Here is a 9,597-nt window from a genome sequence, read left to right as displayed (position 1 = left end):
CGAAGCAGTGTGGCTTTTCTAGACCGAAATTAATTTTAAGCGTCAATTCAAGCATTTTTCTCTTATCCTTTTATTTATTTACTTTATATTTCTTTTTGTTATTGATTTGCACCCTATTTTTTTCCCTCATCCCGCAACTCTAAATTATCATGAAATCAATTCTTCACGCTTGCGGTGATTCATTTGCGCCGACAAATTTGAGCGACGATCCGGGCTTTGGTCGAGCAATACCGTTCCTGATTTGTCTCGCGCCTTCAGACCCGCCTTCATGCTTCGACAAGAAGCAAAATATAAAGCAATCGTTCCGACGGAGCTAAATTACTACAGGATAAAGAACGAATAGGAAATTTGGATTTCGAAACAAAAATGAGAGTGCAACACGAGGACTTCCCAGGGGGTCACCCATCCTAGTACTCCTCTCGCCCAAGCACGCTTAACTTCGGAGTTCTGATGGGATCCGGTGCATTAGTGCTGGTATGATCGCACCCGCCATGTTCCTTTCGCTTTATTCTTTTAAACTACCCCGTGCTGCGAAACAGTGTGGCTTTTTTAGACCGAAATTCATTTTAAGCTTCAATTCAAGCATTTTCCTCTTATCCTTTTATTTATTTACTTTATATTTTTTTTTGTTATTGATTTGCAACCTATTTTTTTCCCTCATCCCGCAACTCTAAATTATCATGAAATCAATCCTTCACGCTTGCGGTGATACATTTGCACCGACAAATTTGAGCGACGATCCGTGCTTTGATCGAGCTGTACCGTTCCTGATGTCCTCCGCCTTCAGACCGCCTTCATGCTTCGACAAAAGCAAAATATAAAGCAATCGTTCCGACGGAGCTAAATTACTACAGGATAAAGAACGAATAGAAAATTTGGATTCGAAACAAAAATGAGCAGGGGTGCAACACGAGGACTTCCCAGGGGGTCACCCATCCTAGTACTTTCTCGCCCAAACCGCTAACTTCGGAGTTCTCGATGGATCCGCGTGCATTAGTGCTGGTTTATGATCGCACCCGCCATGTTCCTTTCGCTTTATTCTTTTAAACCACCCCGTGCGCGAAACAAGTGTGGCTTTTCTAGACCGAAATTCATTTTAAGCTTCGAATTCAAGCCAATTTCCTCTTATCCCTTTTATTTATTTACTTTATTTTTATATTTTTTTTCGTGTTATGATATGCACCTTTATCTTTTCCCTCATCCCGCAACTCTAAATTATCATGAAATCAATCCTTCACGCGTGCGCGCTGTACATCTTGCGCCGACAAATTTGAGCGACGATCCGGGCTTGGATCGAGCCGTACCGTTCCTGATTTGTCTCGCGCCTTCAGACCCGCCTTCACGCTTCGACAAGAAGCAAAATATAAAGCAATCGTTCCGACGGAGCTAAATTACTACAGGATAAAGAACGAATAGGAAATTTGGATTTCGAAACAAAAAAGAGAGGGGTGCAACACGAGGACTTCCCAGCGGGTCACCCATCCTAGTACTACTCTCGCCTTAAGCAACGCTTAACTTCGGAGTTCTGATGGGATCCGGTGCATAATGCTGGTTTATGATCGCACCCGCCATTTTCCTTTCGCTTTATTCCTTTAAACTACCCCAGTCCTGAAAGCAGTGTGGCTTTTCTAGACCGAAATTCTTTTTTAGCGTCAATACAAGCATTCCTCTTATCCTTTTATTTATTTACTTTGTATTTTTTTTGTTATTGATATGCACCTTATTTTTTTCCCTCATCCCGCAACTCTAAATTATCATGAAATCAATCCTTCACGCTTGCGGTGATACATTTGCGCCGACAAATTTGAGCGACGATCCGGGCTTTGATCGAGCCGTACCGTTCCTGATTTGTCTCACGCCTTCAGACCCGCCTTCATGCTTCGACAAGAAGCAAAATATAAACCAATCGTTCCGACGGAGCTAAATTACTACAGGATAAAGAACGAATAGGAAATTTGGATTTCGAAACAAAAAAGAGAGGGGTGCAACACGAGGACTTCCCAGGGGGTCACCCATCCTAGTACTATTCTCGCCCAAACACGCTTAACTTCGGAGTTCTGATGGGATCCGGTGCATTAGTGCTGGTATGATCGCACCCGCCATGTTCCATTCGCTTTATTCTTTAAAACCACCCCGTGCTGCGAAACAGTGTGGCTTTTCTGGACCGAAATTCATTTTAAGCTTCGATTCATGCATTTTCCTCTTATCCTTTTATTTATTTACTTTATATTTTTTTTGTTATTGATATGCACCTTATTTTTTTCCCTCATCCCGCAACTCTAAATTATCATGAAATCAATCCTTCACGCTTGCGGTGATACATTTGCGCCCACAAATTGAGGCACGATCCGGGATTTTTGATCGAACCGTACCGTTCCTGATTTGTCTCGCGCCTTCAGACCCGCCTTCATGCTTCGACAAGAAGCAAAATATAAAGCAATCGTTCCGACGGAGCTAAATTACTACAGGATAAAGAACGAATAGGAAATTTCGATTTCGAAACAAAAAAGAAAGGGGTGCAACTCGAGGACTTTGCAGGGGGTCACCCATCCTAGTACTACTCTCGCCCAAGCACGCTTAACTTCGGAGTTCTGATGGGATCCGGTGCATTAGTGCTGGTATGATCGCACCCGCCATGTTCCTTTCGCTTTATTCTTTTAAACCACCCCGTGCTGCGAAACAGTGTGTCTTTTCTAGACCGAAATTCATTTTAAGCTTCGATTCATGCATTTTCCTCTTATCCTTTTATTTATTTACTTTATATTTTTTTTGTTATTGATATGCACCTTATTTTTTTCCCTCATCCCGCAACTCTAAATTATCATGAAATCAATCCTTCACGCTTGCGGTGATACATTTGCGCCCACAAATTTGAGCGACGATCCGGGCTTTGATCGAACCGTACCGTTCCTGATTTGTCTCGCGCCTTCAGACCCGCCTTCATGCTTCGACAAGAAACAAAATATAAAAGCAATCGTTCCGACGGAGCTAGAATACTACAGGATAAAGAACGAATTAGGAAATTTGATTGAAACCAAAAAAGGAGAGGGGCTGCAACACGAGACTTCCCAGGGGGTCACCCATCCTAGTACTATTCTCGCCAAACACGCTTAATCTTCGGAGTTCTGATGGGATCCGGCTGCATGCATTAGTGCTGGTATGATCGCACCCCGCCATGTTCCTTTCTCTTTATTCTGTTAAACCACCCCGTGCTGAGAAACAGTGTTGGCTTTTCTTTAGACCGAAATTCATTTTAAGCTTCGATCAAAGCATTTTGTCCTCTTTATCCTTTTATTTATTTACTTTATATTTCTTTTTGTTATTGATTTGCACCTTATTTTTTTCCCTCATCCCGCAACTCTAAATTATCATGAAATCAATCCTTCACGCTTGCGGTGATACATTTGCGCCCACAAATTTGAGCGACGATCCGGGCTTTGATCGAGCCGTACCGTTCCTGATTTGTCTCGCGCCTTCAGACCCGCCTTCATGCTTCGATAAGAAGCAAAATATAAAGCAATCGTTCCGACGGAGCTAAATTACTACAGGATAAAGAACGAATGGGAAATTTGGATTTCGAAACAAAAAAAAGAGGGGTGCAACACGAGGACTTCCCAGGGGGTCACCCATCCTAGTACTACTCTCGCCTAAGCACGCTTAACTTCGGAGTTCTGATGGGATCCGGTGCATTAATGCTGGTATGATCGCACCCGCCATTTTCCTTTCGCTTTATTCCTTTAAACTACCCAGTCCTGAAAAGCAGTGTGGCTTTTCTAGACCGAAATTCTTTTTAAGCGTCAATACAAGCATTTTCCTCTTATCCTTTTATTTATTTACTTTATATTTTTTTTGTTATTGATATGCACCTTATTTTTTTCCCTCATCCCGCAACTCTAAATTATCATGAAATCAATCCTTCACGCTTGCGGTGATACATTTGCGCCGACAAATTTGAGCGACGATCCGGGCTTTGATCGAGCCGTACCGTTCCTGATTTGTCTCGCGCCTTCAGACCCGCCTTCATGCTTCGACAAGAAGCAAAATATAAAGCAATCGTTCCGACGGAGCTAAATTACTACAGGATAAAGAACGAATAGGAAATTTCGATTTCGAAACAAAAAAGAGAGGGGTGCAACTCGAGGACTTTGCAGGGGGTCACCCATCCTAGTACTACTCTCGCCCAAGCACGCTTAACTTCGGAGTTCTGATGGGATCCGGTGCATTAGTGCTGGTATGATCGCACCCGCCATGTTTCCTTTCGCTTTATTCTTTTAAACCACCCCGTGCTGCGAAACAGTGTGTCTTTTCTAGACCGAAATTCATTTTAAGCTTCAATTCAAGCATTTTCCTCTTATCCTTTTATTTATTTACTTTATATTTCTTTTTGTTATTGATTTGCACCCTATTTTTTTCCCTCATCCCGCAACTCTAAATTATCATGAAATCAATCCTTCACGCTTGCGGTGATACATTTGCGCCCACAAATTTGAGCGACGATCCGGGCTTTGATCGAGCCGTACCGTTCCTGATTTGTCTCGCGCCTTCAGACCCGCCTTCATGCTTCGACAAGAAGCAAAATATAAAGCAATCGTTCCGACGGAGCTAAATTACTACAGGATAAAGAACGAATGGGAAATTTGGATTTCGAAACAAAAAAGAGAGGGGTGCAACACGAGGACTTCCCAGGGGGTCACCCATCCTAGTACTATTCTCGCCCAAACACGCTTAACTTCGGAGTTCTGATGGGATCCGGTGCATTAGTGCTGGTATGATCGCACCCGCCATGTTCCATTCGCTTTATTCTTTTAAACCACCCCGTGCTGCGAAACAGTGTGGCTTTTCTAGACCGAAATTCATTTTAAGCTTCGATTCATGCATTTTCCTCTTATCCTTTTATTTATTTACTTTATATTTTTTTTGTTATTGATATGCACCTTATTTTTTTCCCTCATCCCGCAACTCTAAATTATCATGAAATCAATCCTTCACGCTTGCGGTGATACATTTGCGCCCACAAATTTGAGCGACGATCCGGGCTTTGATCGAACCGTACCGTTCCTGATTTGTCTCGCGCCTTCAGACCCGCCTTCATGCTTCGACAAGAAGCAAAATATAAAGCAATCGTTCCGACGGAGCTAAATTACTACAGGATAAAGAACGAATAGGAAATTTGGATTTCGAAACAAAAATGAGAGTGCAACACGAGGACTTCCCAGGGTGTCACCCATCCTAGTACTACTCTCGCCCAAGCACTCTTAACTTCGGAGTTCTGATGGGATCCGGTGCATTAGTGCTGGTATGATCGCACCCGCATTGTTCCTTTCGCTTAATTCTTTTAAAATACCCCGTCCTGCGAAGCAGTGTGGCTTTTCTAGACCGAAATTAATTTTAAGCGTCAATTCAAGCATTTTCCTCTTATCCTTTTATTTATTTACTTTATATTTCTTTTTGTTATTGATTTGCACCCTATTTTTTTCCCTCATCCCGCAACTCTAAATTATCATGAAATCAATTCTTCACGCTTGCGGTGATTCATTTGCGCCGACAAATTTGAGCGACGATCCGGGCTTTGGTCGAGCAATACCGTTCCTGATTTGTCTCGCGCCTTCAGACCCGCCTTCATGCTTCGACAAGAAGCAAAATATAAAGCAATCGTTCCGACGGAGCTAAATTACTACAGGATAAAGAACGAATAGGAAATTTGGATTTCGAAACAAAAATGAGAGTGCAACACGAGGACTTCCCAGGGGGTCACCCATCCTAGTACTACTCTCGCCCAAGCACGCTTAACTTCGGAGTTCTGATGGGATCCGGTGCATTAGTGCTGGTATGATCGCACCCGCATTGTTCCTTTCGCTTAATTCTTTTAAAATACCCCGTCCTGCGAAGCAGTGTGGCTTTTCTAGACCGAAATTAATTTTAAGCGTCAATTCAAGCATTTTCCTCTTATACTTTTATTTATTTACTTTATATTTCTTTTTGTTATTGATTTGCACCCTATTTTTTCCCTCATCCCGCAACTCTAAATTATCATGAAATCAATTCTTCACGCTTGCGGTGATACATTTGCGTCGACAAATTTGAGCGACGATCCGGACTTTGATCGAGCAATACCGTTCCTGATTTGTCTCGCGCCTTCAGACCCGCCTTCATGCTTCGACAAGAAGCAAAATATAAAGCAATCGTTCTGACGGAGCTAAATTACTACAGGATAAAGAACGAATAGGAAATTTGGATTTCGAAAAAAAAAAAAGGGGTGCAACACGAGGACTTCCCAAGGGGTCACCCATCCTAGTACTACTCTCGCCCAAGCACGCTTAACTTCGGAGTTCTGATGGGATCCGGTGCACTAGTGCTGGTATGATCGCACCCGCCATGTTCCTTTCGCTTTATTCTTTTAAACTACCCCGTGCTGCGAAACAGTGTGGCTTTTTTAGACCGAAATTCATTTTAAGCTTCAATTCAAGCATTTTCCTCTTATCCTTTTATTTATTTACTTTATATTTTTTTTTGTTATTGATTTGCAACCTATTTTTTTCCCTCATCCCGCAACTCTAAATTATCATGAAATCAATCCTTCACGCTTGCGGTGATACATTTGCGCCGACAAATTTGATCGACGATCCGGGCTTTGATCGAGCCGTACCGTTCCTGATTTGTCTCGCGCCTTCAGACCCGCTTTCATGCTTCGACAAGAAGCAAAATATAAAGCAATCGTTCCGACGGAGCTAAATTACTACAGGATAAAGAACGAATAGGAAATTTGGATTTCCGAACAAAAATGAGAGGGGTGCAACACGAGGACTTCCCAGGGGGTCACCCATCCTAGTACTATTCTCGCCCAAACACGCTTAACTTCGGAGTTCTGATGGGATCCGGTGCACTAGTGCTGGTATGATCGCACCCGCCATGTTCCTTTCGCTTTATTCTTTTAAACCACCCCGTGCTGCGAAACAGTGTGGCTTTTCTAGACCGAAATTCATTTTAAGCTTCGATTCAAGCATTTTCCTCTTATCCTTTTATTTATTTACTTTATATTTTTTTTGTTATTGATATGCACCTTATTTTTTTCTCTCATCCCGCAACTCTAAATTATCATGAAATCAATCCTTCACGCTTGCGGTGATACATTTGCGCCCACAAATTTGAGCGACGATCCGGGCTTTGATCGAACCGTACCGTTCCTGATTTGTCTCGCGCCTTCAGACCCGCCTTCATGCTTCGACAAGAAGCAAAATATAAAGCAATCGTTCCGACGGAGCTAAATTACTACAGGATAAAGAACGAATAGGAAATTTCGATTTCGAAACAAAAAAGAAAGGGGTGCAACTCGAGGACTTTGCAGGGGGTCACCCATCCTAGTACTACTCTCGCCCAAGCACGCTTAACTTCGGAGTTCTGATGGGATCCGGTGCATTAGTGCTGGTATGATCGCACCCGCCATGTTCCTTTCGCTTTATTCTTTTAAACCACCCCGTGCTGCGAAACAGTGTGTCTTTTCTAGACCGAAATTCATTTTAAGCTTCAATTCAAAGCATTTTCCTCTTATCCTTTTATTATTTACTTTATATTTCTTTTGTTATTGATTTGCACCCTATTTTTTTCCCTCATCCCGCAACTCTAAATTATCATGAAATCAATCCTTCACGCTTGCGGTGATACATTTGCGCCCACAAATTTGAGCGACGATCCGGGCTTTGATCGAGCCGTACCGTTCCTGATTTGTCTCGCGCCTTCAGACCCGCCTTCATGCTTCGACAAGAAGCAAAACATAAAGCAATCGTTCCGACGGAGCTAAATTACTACAGGATAAAGAACGAATAGGAAATTTGGATTTCGAAACAAAAAAGAGAGGGGTGCAACGAGGACTTCCCAGGGGGTCACCCATCCTAGTACTACTCTCGCCCAAGCACGCTTAACTTCGGAGTTGCTGATGGGATCCGGTGCATTAGTGCGGTATGATGCGCACCCGCCATGTTCCTTTCGCTTTATTCTTTTAAACCACCCGTGCTCGACACTGTGTGGCCTTTTCTAACCGAAATTCATTTTAAGCTTCGATTCAAGCCATATTTCCTCTTATCTTTTTTATTTACTTTATATTTATTTTGTTAATTGATTTGCACCCTCATTTTTCCCTCATCCCGCAACCTCTAATTATCATGAATAGATCCTTCACGGTTGCGGTGATACATTTGCGCCCCTACAAATTTGAGCGACGATCCGGGCTTTGATCGAGCCGTACCGTTCCTGATTTGTCTCGCGCCTTCAGACCCGCCTTCATGCTTCGATAAGAAGCAAAATATAAAGCAATCGTTCCGACGGAGCTAAATTACTACAGGATAAAGAACGAATAGGAAATTTGGATTTCGAAACAAAAAAAAGAGGGGTGCAACACGAGGACTTCCCAGGGGGTCACCCATCCTAGTACTACTCTCGCCCAAGCACTCTTAACTTCGGAGTTCTGATGGGATCCGGTGCATTAGTGCTGGTATGATCGCACCCGCCATGTTCCTTTCGCTTAATTCTTTTAAAATACCCCGTCCTGCGAAGCAGTGTGGCTTTCTAGACCGAAATTCTTTTTAAGCGTCAATACAAGCATTTTCCTCTTATCCTTTTATTTACTTACTTTATATTTTTTTTGTTATTGATATGCACCTTATTTTTTTCCCTCATCCCGCAACTCTAAATTATCATGAAATCAATCCTTCACGCTTGCGGTGATACATTTGCGCCGACAAATTTGAGCGACGATCCGGGCTTTGATCGAGCCGTACCATTCCTGATTTGTCTCGCGCCTTCAGACCCGCCTTCATGCTTCGACAAGAGGCAAAATATAAAGCAATCGTTCCGACGGAGCTAAATTACTACAGGATAAAGAACGAATAGGAAATTTCGATTTCGAAACAAAAAAGAGAGGGGTGCAACTCGAGGACTTTGCCGGGGGTCACCCATCCTAGTACTACTCTCGCCTAAGCACGCTTAACTTCGGAGTTCTGATGGGATCCGGTGCATTAGTGCTGGTATGATCGCACCCGCCATGTTCCTTTCGCTTTATTCTTAAACTATACCCGCAGTCCTGAAAGCAGTGTGGCTTTTCTAGACGAATTCTTTTTAAGCGCGTCAATACCAGCATTTTCTCTTATCCTTTTATTTATTTAGTCTTTATATTTTTTTTTGTTATTGATTTGCACCTTATTTTTTTCCCTCATCCCCGCACTCTAAATTATTCATGAATCAATCCTTCACGCTTGCGGTGATACATTTGTGCCGACAAATTTGAGCGACGATCCGGGCTTTGATCGAGCCGTACCGTTCCTGATTTGTCTCGCGCCTTCAGACCCGCCTTCATGCTTCGACAAGAAGCAAAATATAAAGCAATCGTTCCGACGGAGCTAAATTACTACAGGATAAAGAACGAATAGGAAATTTCGATTTCGAAACAAAAAAGAGAGGGGTGCAACTCGAGGACTTTGCAGGGGGTCACCCATCCTAGTACTACTCTCGCCTAAGCACGCTTAACTTCGGAGTTCTGATGGGATCCGGTGCATTAATGCTGGTATGATCGCACCCGCCATTTTCCTTTCGCTTTATTCCTTT

General features: G+C 42.9%; 14 non-coding genes and 4 pseudogenes across 14 annotated transcripts; all 18 read right to left on the bottom strand.

The window, feature by feature from the left end:
• Nucleotides 1–369: 369 nt before the first annotated feature.
• On the bottom strand, nt 370–488 carry LOC113756059. Its single transcript, XR_003465841.1, has one exon. It is a non-coding gene; the product is annotated as a 5S ribosomal RNA (ribosomal RNA).
• A 411-nt stretch (nt 489–899) lies between these two features.
• Nucleotides 900–1,018, bottom strand: LOC113756057 (annotated as a pseudogene).
• Nucleotides 1,019–1,445: 427 nt separating this feature from the next.
• On the bottom strand, nt 1,446–1,567 carry LOC113756055 (annotated as a pseudogene).
• Nucleotides 1,568–1,979: 412 nt separating this feature from the next.
• On the bottom strand, nt 1,980–2,098 carry LOC113756043. The gene has a single exon (XR_003465830.1). It is a non-coding gene; the product is annotated as a 5S ribosomal RNA (ribosomal RNA).
• Nucleotides 2,099–2,513: 415 nt separating this feature from the next.
• Nucleotides 2,514–2,632, bottom strand: LOC113756049. The gene has a single exon (XR_003465836.1). It is a non-coding gene; the product is annotated as a 5S ribosomal RNA (ribosomal RNA).
• A 416-nt stretch (nt 2,633–3,048) lies between these two features.
• Nucleotides 3,049–3,171, bottom strand: LOC113756056 (annotated as a pseudogene).
• A 422-nt stretch (nt 3,172–3,593) lies between these two features.
• On the bottom strand, nt 3,594–3,712 carry LOC113756044. Its single transcript, XR_003465831.1, has one exon. It is a non-coding gene; the product is annotated as a 5S ribosomal RNA (ribosomal RNA).
• A 414-nt stretch (nt 3,713–4,126) lies between these two features.
• LOC113756048 lies at nt 4,127–4,245 on the bottom strand. Its single transcript, XR_003465835.1, has one exon. It is a non-coding gene; the product is annotated as a 5S ribosomal RNA (ribosomal RNA).
• A 416-nt stretch (nt 4,246–4,661) lies between these two features.
• Nucleotides 4,662–4,780, bottom strand: LOC113756060. Its single transcript, XR_003465842.1, has one exon. It is a non-coding gene; the product is annotated as a 5S ribosomal RNA (ribosomal RNA).
• Nucleotides 4,781–5,191: 411 nt separating this feature from the next.
• LOC113756046 lies at nt 5,192–5,310 on the bottom strand. Its single transcript, XR_003465833.1, has one exon. It is a non-coding gene; the product is annotated as a 5S ribosomal RNA (ribosomal RNA).
• Nucleotides 5,311–5,722: 412 nt separating this feature from the next.
• LOC113756053 lies at nt 5,723–5,841 on the bottom strand. Its single transcript, XR_003465839.1, has one exon. It is a non-coding gene; the product is annotated as a 5S ribosomal RNA (ribosomal RNA).
• A 412-nt stretch (nt 5,842–6,253) lies between these two features.
• Nucleotides 6,254–6,372, bottom strand: LOC113756058. Its single transcript, XR_003465840.1, has one exon. It is a non-coding gene; the product is annotated as a 5S ribosomal RNA (ribosomal RNA).
• Nucleotides 6,373–6,787: 415 nt separating this feature from the next.
• LOC113756045 lies at nt 6,788–6,906 on the bottom strand. Its single transcript, XR_003465832.1, has one exon. It is a non-coding gene; the product is annotated as a 5S ribosomal RNA (ribosomal RNA).
• A 414-nt stretch (nt 6,907–7,320) lies between these two features.
• LOC113756047 lies at nt 7,321–7,439 on the bottom strand. Its single transcript, XR_003465834.1, has one exon. It is a non-coding gene; the product is annotated as a 5S ribosomal RNA (ribosomal RNA).
• Nucleotides 7,440–7,853: 414 nt separating this feature from the next.
• LOC113756052 lies at nt 7,854–7,971 on the bottom strand (annotated as a pseudogene).
• A 412-nt stretch (nt 7,972–8,383) lies between these two features.
• LOC113756042 lies at nt 8,384–8,502 on the bottom strand. Its single transcript, XR_003465829.1, has one exon. It is a non-coding gene; the product is annotated as a 5S ribosomal RNA (ribosomal RNA).
• Nucleotides 8,503–8,915: 413 nt separating this feature from the next.
• Nucleotides 8,916–9,034, bottom strand: LOC113756051. Its single transcript, XR_003465838.1, has one exon. It is a non-coding gene; the product is annotated as a 5S ribosomal RNA (ribosomal RNA).
• Nucleotides 9,035–9,451: 417 nt separating this feature from the next.
• Nucleotides 9,452–9,570, bottom strand: LOC113756050. Its single transcript, XR_003465837.1, has one exon. It is a non-coding gene; the product is annotated as a 5S ribosomal RNA (ribosomal RNA).
• Between the last annotated feature and the right edge of the window lie 27 nt (nt 9,571–9,597).

The sequence above is a fragment of the Coffea eugenioides genome, unplaced genomic scaffold, assembly GCF_003713205.1.
Source record: "Coffea eugenioides isolate CCC68of unplaced genomic scaffold, Ceug_1.0 ScVebR1_1921;HRSCAF=2858, whole genome shotgun sequence".
NCBI classification, from domain to species: domain Eukaryota; kingdom Viridiplantae; phylum Streptophyta; class Magnoliopsida; order Gentianales; family Rubiaceae; genus Coffea; species Coffea eugenioides.
The sequence above is the reverse complement of the archived record's forward strand: the minus strand, read 5'-3'. Positions and strand labels throughout refer to the sequence as shown.